Below are 12,988 nucleotides of genomic sequence, written 5' to 3'. Positions count from 1 at the left end.
AGCAAATCAATCTAAAGTCTTCAGTTCCCTTTACCAGTGAAACATTTTGAGATGTGTGTGTTTTTGTGTGTATATACTCAATTCTTTTCTCACCATAAAGAAGGCTGGAGATAATTCTCTCTCCCCACCCTGCCCACCCCAACTAGTTTAAAAATGGACAGAGGAAATGCCAAGTGACTGACAAAAATAGTTTTGGTTGCAGTCACATTGACTACTATAAATAACATCTTCCATTTGTTCTGTTCTTTCTGATCTTATTTTGCTTGGAGGTAAAAGTTGATGTTTAATTTAAGAAAAAAATATTATTCAATCTCTTGGTGAATATAATAGTTCAAAATTCAATTGGGTAAAGCCAAAGTTTAACTTTCTATGTTTTTAACATAAAATGACCATATTACAAAAAATATTCATTTTTTGACACAGTTTAGTTTAGATCTTACATCAAACTCCAGTTCCTTTATCAGTATAAAATCCACTATTACTTATAACATATGTATTATGTTATACATAATAACTATAATCTTAGAAAACTAGCAGTATGATAGTCATCATCATCATCTTCAGATTGGCCCACTACAATATGGTCTCCATGGAGCTGCCCTGGATGCGTATTCATTTTAACTGGCGCAGAATGTAGCAGTTGTAAGGACCCACCCCACTTTGCATCTTAAGAAGACAGAACTCTTGGAATAATTCTTCCAACAGGGATCCTTTATTAAGAGAAAATGGTTGCAGGTGTTCTAGACAGGACTTGGGGTTCAAGCTCTCCCATTCGAGGTTTTAAGGGGTTCCCCAGTAGTCCCATCCAATCACCCCCCTCTTCCAGTGACAGTTTCAGGCATCACAATCCCACCCCTTTTTTCCTTTCTTCCGTCTGGATGGAGACTTCAGATAAACTACATGAAAGGTAAATAGCCTCCTTTGTTATGATAAGGCCTTTTGGTGCTAACCCCATTCAAACTCTTTGAAGTTGCAATACACACATTCAGTTCCTTAGAAGTATACTGAAGGAAGTGAGGGCCATAAAGCCCTTTTGTTCTCCCCCTTCTCTCCCTCTTATGGCAGAATCCAGAGAAGGCAGAATTGGGGTTTTCTATATTTGATAACTAAAGATGAAATATAATTGGATTCTGACATCTGGCCCCCTCAAAAATAAGAGAGATCCACCTGGAAGAAACAAAACAGGTATAAAGGTTAGTCAGGCTTGTTAGGATACTCTGTGTGAAACTTCTTCAATACCTTCGGGGCTCTGACATGACGTTTATGGACCCACTAGTTTTGTGAGGGAGGGAGGTGTTTCCAGGCAACTAGGTACTGAGTTGCTCCATGATATCTCCTAGAGTCAAGGATTTCCTTTATTTCGAAGTGTTGTTTGCCCTCCACCATGATTGGAGGTGGTGGGGGGGAGATTTTTGGCCGTAGAGGTGACTGATGCTCTCTTTTCAGCAAGCTGCAATGAAAAATTGGGTGTATTTGCCTGAGATTTTTGGGTAATTCTAATTCTACTGTTACTGGATTTATGATTCTTTTAATTGGAAAAGGTCCTATATATTTTGGTCCAAGTTTTTTACAGGGCTGTAGGGACTTTAGATATTTTGTAGATAAGTACACCATTTCTCCTATAATGAATGGTGTAGGCTCAACCCCTTTTTTATTGGCTTGTGCTTTGTATGCCTGCCTAGCTTCATCTAGTGCTTTTCTAACTATTGGCCAAGTGTTTTGTAGTTTTTCCATCCATTCTTTCAGTGATGGGATCATTGGTTCGTTTGGGGTTAATTCTGGCATGGGGCTGAAACTTTGACCGTTGGCTATTTGAAAAGGAGTGTAGCCTGTGCTGGAGTGGACTGCATTATTGTAGGCAACTTCTGCAAAAGGGAGTAAGTCTGTCCAATCACTCTGTTGGAAATTTAAAAAACATCTCAAATATTGCTCAAGTACTGAATGGCACCGTTCCGTTTGTCCATCTGTCTGAGGGTGATGGCTAGATGTCAGTCCCTGAGTGGTCCCTAAGAGGGATAAAAATTCCTTCCAAAATGCAGATGTAAATTGCACTCCCCTATCAGAGATGATGCGTTGGGGTGCCCCGTGCAATCTGTAAATGTGCTGGATGAAAAGTTTTGCTAAGGCCTTTGCAGTGGGAATCTTTTGGCAAGGGATAAAGTGCACCTGTTTGGAAAACAAGTCCGTGACTGTCCAGATAACAGTATTCCCATTGCTTTCTGGCAATTCCACTATAAAATCCATGGCTATTTCCCTCCAGGGGGCTGAGGGATTTGCCACTGGTTGTAATAGTCCTGGCGATTTCCCTTGCAACCTCTTTGCAGATGCACATGTTGGGCAGCTGGCAACATAACTTTCTATGTCCTTTTTTATTGATGGCCACCAAAATTGCCGTTTAATTAAATGTAAAGTTTTTACAAATCCAAAATGCCCTGCTGATTTTGTGTCATGGCAAAGCTGCATGAAAGTGATTCTTTGGGTTGTTGGTATATATAACTTTTCCCCTACCCAAGGCAACCCGTCTCTCATTGTGCACAGATTTTTGTTTTTCTGGAACCATTCATCTGTTTCCAAACTTTTTCTGAATTCAATTCCAGTTTGGCTGTCCAGTTGTGGTTTTAATTTGGCTTGTGTTCTTGTAGTTACTGGTGCTGCCAGTTGTGACTCTGAAATTATTGGTCTAGAGTCTGTGGTTTGTGCGCTGTTATATTGGGGCATGTGAGATAGAGCATCTGCCAGGAAGTTCTTTCTTCCTGGTAAATGTTTGAGCTTAAATTGGAACTGGTGAAAATGCTGGGACCAGCGGGCTTGTTTGGGATTGAGTTTCCTGGACATTTTCAGGGCTTCCAAATTTTTGTGATCAGTCCACACCTGGAAGGGGATTTTGTTGCCTTCCAGGAACTGTCGCCACGTGAGTAATGCCCAACATATCCCAAAAGCCTCCTTCTCCCATACGGGCCAGCGCTATTCTATTTCCGTGAGTTTCTTGGATGTATATGCACAGGGTTGCAATATCCCTTCATTGTTTTTTTGTAATAGAACAGCCCCCACTGCCACATCACTTGCATCTGCCTGTATTACGAAGGGCTTGTCCATATCTGGGTGCCTTAGTACTGGTTCGGCAGAAAAAAGTCTTTTTAGTCTCTCAAATGGCACTCCATTGTCCATGTTAGTGGCTGGCTAGGTTTTATTGAGGATGCTCCCTTCGTTTTTAGTAAGTTAGTGAGGGGCAAGGCTATCTGGGCAAATGAGGGGATGAATTGGCAGTAAAAGTTTGCAAAGCCCAGGAAACTTTGTAGTTGCTTTCTTGTGTGGGGTGGTGCCCAATCTAATACTGCTTTGACCTTCTCTGGGTCCATTTCAATGCCCTGGGGGGATATGCGATAACCTAGGTAGTCTATCCTTTCCTGGTGGAATTCGCATTTTGAGAGTTTGGCATATAGGTGGGCGGCTCACAGCTTCTTTAAAACCGCTCTGACAAGGTTGACATGTTCCTCTTTTGTTTCAGTGAAGATAAGAATGTCGTCCAAGTAAACAAGGACCCCCTTAAACAGGTGCTCCCTTAGAATGTCATTGATTAATTGCATAAAGACTGCAGGGCCCCCTTGTAATCCAAATGGCAAGACTTTGAATTGATAGCACCCCATGGGGCAGTTAAATGCAGTCTTCCATTCGTCCCCTTCCTTAATTCTCACGCGATAGTAAGCTTCCCTTAGGTCTAGTTTAGAAAAAATTTTCCCTTTCGATAGGTGTGACAGCATGTCTTTCATGAGGGGCAGAGGGTATAGGTTGCTTTCACTGATTGTATTCAGGGCCCTATAATCCATGCATAAACGTAAAGAGCCATCCTTCTTCTCTCTAAAAAGGACTGGGGCAGCCACTTTAGGCTTGGCTGGCTCAATGAAACCTCTCTCTAGGTTTTTTTTTATAAATCTTTCCATTTCCTCCTTCTCCTTTGGGCTCATGGAGTATAATCTGGGCTTCGGGAGTTTTGCCCCAGGCTTGAATTCAATGGTACAGTCTGTGGGTCGGTGGGGGGGGAGCTCATTCGCCCTCTCCTCACTGAAAACTTCAGCAAGGTCTCTATATTCCTCTGGTATTTCTGTTAATCTTTTTTCCTCTCCTATGGATGCTTTTTCTATTCTTGATTATGGTAGCCTCCCTTGGGGTTTTAAGTCCATAGGGTCCCCCTTTGGGAATTTGATTTCTGTCGTCCTCCAATTTACCCAGGAGTTCCATTTTTTCAACCATTCCATCCCTAGAATCATTGGGCATTCCATGCCTGGAGTCACCACAAACGTTATGTCCTCTTCATGTTTGCCCAGGGAGAGGTGTATTGGTAGAGTGGCTAGGGTAGCTGGCACCCCCCTGCTATGGATCCATCTAACTGGCCAAATGAGATTGGTTGTTCCAGTCTCCTCGATGGGATGCCCAGATTACCCACTAGTGTTGGGCTAATGAGGCAGCGGGTGCAGCCAGAGTCTATTAAAGCTTTCACCTTCACAGCTTCGGGCATGGGGGGGGGATTAATATAGTCACTGTCTTGAGGATGGGCGTGATGTGTCCACTTACCAGGGGTTCGCCCTCCGAGCTGTCATCTGAGGCATCCACCAGCCCTGTGGTGTAGGCTGGGGTTCTTTCCCCTTGGTGAACAGAAGTGGGGGGTTCCGTAATTTCCATCATTCTCATGGCAGTTTCTTTTGGCTTAGCTGAAGACTTTCCGGATTTGTTGATTGGGGATCTGTCTGGGTTGTGCTGGGGGGCCTTTGAGTGGCATTCTACAGCTCGATGCCCTTCTCTTCCGCACTTGAAACACCCCAGTTGCTTCTTGGCTGTATCCGATGATTTCACCGGTTTGTGTGTCAGCTCAGGCGGGGGGCTGCTCCATTGTTTTCCTCGGCGGTGTCTCTTCAATATGTCGATCTCTGCTTCCTCTGCCAAGATGTACCATTCCTCAAGTTGGTGTGGGTCCCCTCAGGGCAGGCAAGCATCATATAGATCATAATTTAGTCCGTCTTTGAAATGGCTAAGGAGGATGTCTTCTGGCCAATTCAGTTTGCTGGCAATGGCCCGCAATTCTTGTGTATACTCAGCCACTGGGCGTTTGCCTTGCCTCATCGTTTTTATCCTTTCACGGGCTTTGTGATCAGCCAGGGGGTCTTCAAATCGTCTTCTCAGAGAGGACACGAAATGGTTGAAGTTACTGAGTTCTGGGGCATTGGAGTCATGCAAGTTCACCACCCAATCTGCAGCCGGTCCATCCAGGGCAGATTGCACGATCCGGATGCGGGCTTTGTCGCTGGGAATGTCCTGCCCATATTCCTCCATGTAGCTGAGGACTTGGTTTAGGAAAAACCCCAAGCGTGTTGGCTCCCCTTTGAATTTCACCTCCAACGGTGGACGTCTTGGAATGGATCGGTGCCTCCGTTGTTGGTGGTAGTGTCTTCCATCCAGATTGCCATCTGTGGTCCGGTAGGGGGTGGGGATTACTGGATCAGCAGATGTCCCCGGGGTTGCAGGTTCCACGTCCCCCTCGGTGTCTCTCCCTTTGCAGCTCCAGGAGCTGGGGCGGCCGTAGGGCTCAGGATTCTCCTCTCCTAGGGAGCTGAGAGTTCTCTTCATCAGGTCAATAGCTTTCTCTAGGATCCAGTCTGAGTACGGTGCCCAGCTTTCTCCCTCTTCACTTGAGTGCAGGGATTTCTCCATCTCCTGCTTCCATTCTGGTTGCTTGGTCCCCCGTCTCAGGGTCACCTTTCTTGATTCCTTTCCCCACTCACTTTTCTTTCCAACGCCCATTGACCAGCGAGGCTTGTGTTCCCGTGTCTCCACCACTTCTTCTCCTGAGGAATCTGACCTCTCGGATCCCAACATCTGGCAAGGTTCCAATTTGGTCAGCGGCTCTCTTTCCAGGGAGTTTTCCCCCTCTCTTGGTCCATTGTCTGACATAGTAAATTTTTGCAAAATCCCCCGGCAAGGGTCTCCCTTCCAGGTGGATTAATTTTGCAAGTCCTGTCTAATGTAAGGACCCACCCCACTTTGCATCTTAAGAAGACAGAACTCTTGGAATAATTCTTCCAACAGGGATCCTTTATTAAGAGAAAATGTTTGCAGGCGTTCTAGACAGGACTTGGGGTTCAAGCTCTCCCATTCGAGGTTTTAAGGGGTTCCCCAGTAGTCCCACCCAATCACCCCCCTCTTCCAGTGACAGTTTCAGGCATCACAATCCCACCCCTTTTTTCCTTTCTTCCGTCTGGATGGAGACTTCAGATAAACTACATGAAAGGTAAATAGCCTCCTTTGTTATGATAAGGCCTTTTGGTGCTAACCCCATTCAAACTCTTTGAAGTTGCAATACACACATTCAGTTCCTTAGAAGTATACTGAAGGAAGTGAGGGCCATAAAGCCCCTTTGTTCTCCCCCTTCTCTCACTCTTATGGCAGAATCCAGAGAAGGCAGAATTGGGGTTTTCTATATTTGATAACTAAAGATGAAATATAATTGGATTCTGACAGCAGTGCTGACAGTTATACATGTTCCTAGAAAAACACATATTACACCTTTGTTCCACAAGTTGCATTAGCTGTCAATATGTTTTTGGGTCCAATTCAAGGGCTTTAACCTTTCAAGCCCTTAGGCCATGAGACCAGTTTTCTGAGAGACTGTCTCTAACTGATTACATCAACCTGTCTCATTCAATCTGGCAGACAAAATATCAGACTCCAGGATTTATATTTGGTCTCAGGAAGCAGGCCTTATTTGTTGTGATGTCCACCTTATTTTCTCCCTTGAAATCAGGTGAGATCCAACCCTGCTATTGTTTCTGAGTGTCTGAAGGTCCCAGGGAACTGCAAACATTCTGAGCTGGCTCCACTGCTGTTGATATTTTTCTCTGCCCATGTGGTTTGTATATTTTAATGGTTTTTATTTTTCCTTTTTCATAATGATTGTTTAAAGTTTTATGACTGTGTTTATGTATCTGTGTTTTTATTTCATTATTGTATGCTGCCCAGTGTGAGATAGGTAGCTATATAAATAAATCCAGTAAGTTTAAATGGTTTCACGGCTTTCTAGGAATATAAAATTATCTTTACTTGATACCAAAAAGGTTATATAACAGTACTAAATAATCTGTCTGGAAAAGACATTTCCACAAATAGGGCACTGTATTGACTAATCATTTCTTTTAAGGCCATCTGCTGTTCCTCCCTAATCTACTGTCTAAGATAAAGATAGTTAAATCTATGAAGTAAATGCAGGAGGGCATACTCTCAGGAAATCTCTTCCAAGCTCCTATTCCAATTTTGACTGACATTGTTTCAATATAGAATAGCAGATGGTTTTACTGGATGTATGGATCAGATCAATATTCAATTATAAGTCATAGAAGGATCTGAATCCATAAAACCCCTTTTGAGAATGAAACCATTTTCCATTAATAGAGATGAAAAAGAAATGTCATAAGATTTCTTCTAAAAGATGGAAAAATATTTTTGTTGTAGAGGCTTAATTTTAGTCTGTCCTTTAAAAAAATTCAAAACAGGATCAATTTTCCCCACTTTTGTTTAAAGATCAAAATATATTTATTTTTGAAATAAAGAAGTGAGATTGGATGGGAACGAACAGACTCTGTCTCAAAACTGCCAAGACTGAGTAGACCTGGATGTCAGGTCCCCAAATCCTTATTGTCTCCCTTCTACAATATATACGGTATATATTATTTTGCTTTGCCTTGGGGCCTGCCATTTAGCTGGGGGGAGGGGAGCTATTTGCTGTCACTTGGGATAACTTTCACTTTCTGCTTTCCTTCTTCCACCTCTATCCACTTGAGAAAGGAATGTGTCTCCTTTATCAGGGAGACGTTACAGAGAAATGAAAGCTGGAGAAGACCTGGACATTATGACTTTGGTGGGAGGAGGAATATTGCTGGTTTAATTATACCATTCAAGCAGGATTTTTCCCAGATCTCACCTTGACTTCCCTACTGTCACTAACCCCTAATAAAAGTTTCCTTTTGAGACAATGCCTGTTTCAAGAGCTCTACTTTCTTGGGTGGTTAGCTGAGATGGGTCCTTACACTGGATGTTTTCCATCTGATTCTTGATATTCCCTCTCAAAAATCTATTGAACAATTTGGGGCTCCTCCTAGGCTCCCGGGTCCTGTTCAAAGAGCAGATGGCAACTTTGAAATGGAAGCTCTTTGCACAACTACATTATGCACCAGTTTGTGTGCATTCCTGAATCAGGAGATCATGCTGATTGTCATTCATCTAGCCACCTCCTGGCTACATTCCTGCAATATGCTCTCAATGGATCTGCCATTGAAGACCTTCTGGAAGCTACAATTGGTCCAGAATGTAACAGTGCAGGTAGTTTATGAGTCATGAGTTAAGTCACACTCATGACTTAAGAATGCCATCTGATGAGATAGCATTTTCCATTGTAACACTTCCCCTTTGGAATTATTTCACCTTGCCAAGATGCAGTTGACTCTGACACTTTAAGGCTCTCAGAAAGGCAGAAAACAACTGTTTGCTTCCTTGAGCATCGAGGACAGGATAATTGGAGTTCCAGGGTAAATTAGGGTATGAATGTGAATCTTTTATTACATATTATTGTCTGGTTGAATTTTAACATTTTACCTTGTTTTATTTTTGCTCTATTGTGCTGACTGGAGACGTTTATTTCTATTGATAAACCACATCTACACACCTTTCAAAGAGACAATAAAAAGGCTAAGAGGGAAACAAAAAGACTAGAACACATTCTTTTCAGCAGCTACCATTCAGATAAGCAGGTGATGAGAGCTGGACATCCCCTCCCCACTCCAACAAAGAAATAATCTAGAAACACCCCAACTAAACTGAGTCAACAGCAGCCTGAGGCTAAATGGCAAACACTTGACACACACAATGAGGAACCAGCTAGCAACAATCAGGACACAACAATAAAGTAATTAACACCTTTCAGGCAGGATTAGCAAAGAAATTTAACCAACAATAGTCACTGACCAACAAATCAGAAAAGGCAGATTCAAACTCACCAATCAGAAATGACAAATTTGGAAACCACAAAAAGGTATAAAACCTCTGTTTAAAGATCATTCTGTCTAGCTAGCCGGGGACTCGAGCTGAATTGTCACTCAGCTTTGATCCTCGTGATTAAACCTCTCTTTCTGGTAGCTGGCTTCATGATCTATTTCTTCCGCACCGCGCCGTCAAGGGGAATCCTGGCTGGAAGAACCGAATGGGGGAGTTCCTCCCAACAATCTGGCAACCACAAAGGGACTTCCAGCTCACCCAGCCACTGGACCGGGCCCAGAAGAGTCGTCACCCCGCCGGCAGTGGACACTTTGACCCGCGGGGAAGCCTCGGCATTGGGTAGTAAAGGGAGTTTTTGAGTCTTGCGCTTAAACAGCTGCCAAGAAAGAGGGTAAGTGCCAGCAATTTTAAATTTATTAGGTTAGAGGGTCTGGGGAATGAAAGGAAGAATGCATGAATGTGTGTGAGGCACTCTCCTCTTAGAACCAGCTGGAGCTCGCTCCCTCCATGTGCCCTCTAGCCGCACCCCGACCTGCTTCTAGCTCCAGTGTAGCTATGACCGGCGGAATTCGGGAAAGCAAGGGGGGCATCAGAGCGTGAGACCTTCTGGTGAGAGAGAAGGACCGAGCGGGCAGAGAAAGAGGAAAAGGACTTTATCCTGGACAAGTCAGGACCCCTTCCATTAGTAAAATTTAAGCAGATAGTCCCAAGAAGGGAGCAGCCACCTACCTCTGAGGGCAAGCCGAGGTGCCCACAGACACTGGAGGTCCAGGTGTCCATAAACGATGGCATAAAGCCGGCCGGTTGAAGAGTAGCCCATACCTTCTAAGGAGGGAAACTAGAAGGTCTCTTCAGTCCCCTTTTTGGTCTGAAAATGTGGCTGATCCCTCGGAGGAGCCCACGAACTCTGAGAGGGATCCAGAGAAGCTCTGTGAGTCCTTTTTTTCGGACTCACAAAATTGTGATAGTAGGAAGAAGTCTCACAAGGAGACTTCCGACGAATCGTGCCCTTTAGCAGTAGGGAAATCCCGGTATAGAAACATGGGAGGTTCCAATTCAAGGGCGGAAGTAGGTTTCCCCGTTGAGAGCTTGCTCGTAGCCTGGGACAGGAATCAGCTACCTGTCCAGGTTGGAATGAAGAAGAAACGATTAAAGGAATTATGTAGGAAATGGGCTTTGCTTAAAGATGAAAACGGAAGACAAATTCGGCCTGAAGGTGGCACTCTGGAACTTAAAACACTAAAAGCGCTTAGATCAAAGATAGAACCAACCTAACTACCCTATTGGTATTGTTGGGCCGAACTGTCCAGACAGAGGAACCCGATCCAAGTCAACCTGGATCCCCAGCCTCCCTTAGATAACCCTGAACCGACCTTCATGCCCCCCCTGTTAAACATACCCGGGTGACAGAAGGGCCAGACTGAACACATTTTAACCCACACCCCTTTCGCCCCATCCGATTTGGTTATTTGGAAGAAGGATACTCCCACTTTCCGTGCGGACCCCCATGCCATTATAGAAACCATAAAGTCTATTATAGACACTCACAATCCGTCTTGGGCAGACATGACTCAAGTGCTGCACGTGTTTCTGACCAAAGACGAATTAATGAAACTTTTTGAAAAAACGGAAGAGATAGCCAGGCATCCCATAATATCCACGCCTGGGCAAGTAGCTCCCACCAAGGTCACCTGGCCTCTCAACCTCCCAGATTGGGATTATAATAATCAGAACCATTGGGACGATTATACTAGGGCAAAAATAAATCTAATGGAAGCCCTCCAGGAAATAGGGAAAAAGCCCCTCAACTGGGCTGAATTCCAAAAGACAATGCAGAGGGACAAAGAGACCCCGGACGCCTTCTGGGTCTGCCTCTTAGAAGCCGGAACCGCATTCACACATTTAGACATCAGCTGCTTGAAGGATAAGAACATTCTTGCAGCCACCTTCATTAACCAATCTGCGAGCGATATCTGAGGGCACTTCCACACGATAGTTTCCAACTGGTCTACTTTAAATATCTTGGAGTTGCACAGGATCACAAACTTCGTATTTGACCAGAGAGAAAGGTTAGCAGAAGAAGACAGAGAAAGGAAGGAAGCAGAACGAGAAAGGGAGAAAGAGAAAAGGCACAGGACGGAAAGAAGGGAGGACTTGCAAGCTTTTGCCATGATAAATAGGGACGATGGGAAAAGATATCATAAACCTCCCCCATTGAGAGCAACCTGCCGGCAGTGCATGGCTGAAGGAAAACCCTTCTGCCAGCATTGTTTTTGCTGTGGAAAGCTGGGGCATACAGTAGACTCTGCGAGGAGGGTCAAATTGGGGAGACCTGGAATCAGCGTCATCCTCCAAGATCCCCCTTCCCAAGGGGGGCCCCTAATCATCGGAGTGAGGAAAGGGACCAAAGTATGCCCTGATGGGAACAGCCAGAACATGAGCTAGCCTGACTAGAAACTGATTATAAGGCTACATTTCAGGGGCTAGCTATCCCCTTAAAGGGCGGCCCCGATGGAGAGCCCCTGTTGACAATCACTGTAGGGGGAAAAACATATGAATGCCTCATTGATACCGGAGCTACCTCCTCCCTTCTCACAATGGCACCCTTTAAGGATTGAATAGTGTCTGGGGCCAAAGATAATGTAATGGGGGTTGGAGGAAAACTTATCCCAGTCGAATTTACAGACAACTTGAAGGTAGAAGTTGGCCCATTCTCCTTGGAACAGTCTTTTACTGTTTGTCCTCAATCCCCCTTATCCCTCCTGGGTAGAGATTTGCTTTGCAAACTTGGAGCGACCATTAAATGTACTGCAGAAGGGCTCCACTTAGACATCCCGGTTAAGCGGGCACATTTTTTTATTATTATTATTAAAAAAATTTAAAATTTTACAATAAAAACCCCTTCCCCAATTCCTCCCAACCCACCCCAAAACCCTCCCCATTCTTCCCAGAGCTGAATACAGGCTTAACTAGATCTTAAAAGAAAAAAAGTTTTAAACCCAAATAAACCTTAAGCAAATATAATTACACTCAATAAACAAATTGTAAAATACTTTAACTCCATTATATATAAAAAACAAAAAGAGGAAAAACAAAAGAGAAAATAAAAAAAAATTAAAAAATTAAAGAATAATAACAATTACACTTCTAAATAATATCTTAAACTTATATAAATTATTCAAAAGCTAGATAATATTTTCTTATATCATACTTATATTGTATAAAATTTATCCATCTTTTCCACACTGAAAGATACTTCTCTTGCGATTGATCTTTCAAGAAAGCCGAAATTTTTGTCATTTCCGCTAAGTAGGAAACTTTAAAAAACCATTCTTGCAAAGTAGGCAAAAATTCCTTCTTCCAATATTGCCCTATTAACAACCTAGCCGCAGTAATTAAATTTAACATTAAAATAATCTCTTTATCATCACAGTCAGAAACAATACCCAACAAAAACAATTGTGGAGTAAATTTTATCCTTCTTTTAAAAATTCTTTGAATATTCCACCATATCTTAATCCAAAAAGCTTTAATACTTTTACATGACCACCAAATATGATAATAAGTAGCATCCGAACAACCACATCTCCAACATTTAGGCTGCAGGTTAGGATTCATACGAGACATTTTTTGTGGATCAAGGTGCCATCTATAAAACATTTTATAAAAGTTTTCCCGTAAGTTTTGGGCTTGCATGAATTTAACATTCCTCACCCAAATAATCTCCCAAGTATCTAATAAAATTGGTTCATCAAAATTTAACCACACAGTCTTTAACTAGCTGTGCTTCTGAGTCCAATTCCACCAAGACACCATAAATTCTTTTAATGTGGGTTCAACTTTGATCTCTAACTTGTTTTAACAAATTGTCATCCGCGCTAAGCAAGCCCACCTTATAATCTATCTTCCACCTTTCCAATAATTGTCTATACTGAAACCATGAATAAAT

This window comes from Crotalus tigris, unplaced genomic scaffold (assembly GCF_016545835.1).
Source record: "Crotalus tigris isolate CLP2741 ecotype Arizona unplaced genomic scaffold, ASM1654583v1 scf7180000020038.348495, whole genome shotgun sequence".
In the NCBI taxonomy this organism is placed as follows: Eukaryota; Metazoa; Chordata; class Lepidosauria; order Squamata; family Viperidae; genus Crotalus; species Crotalus tigris.
This window is presented reverse-complemented; position numbering follows the sequence as displayed.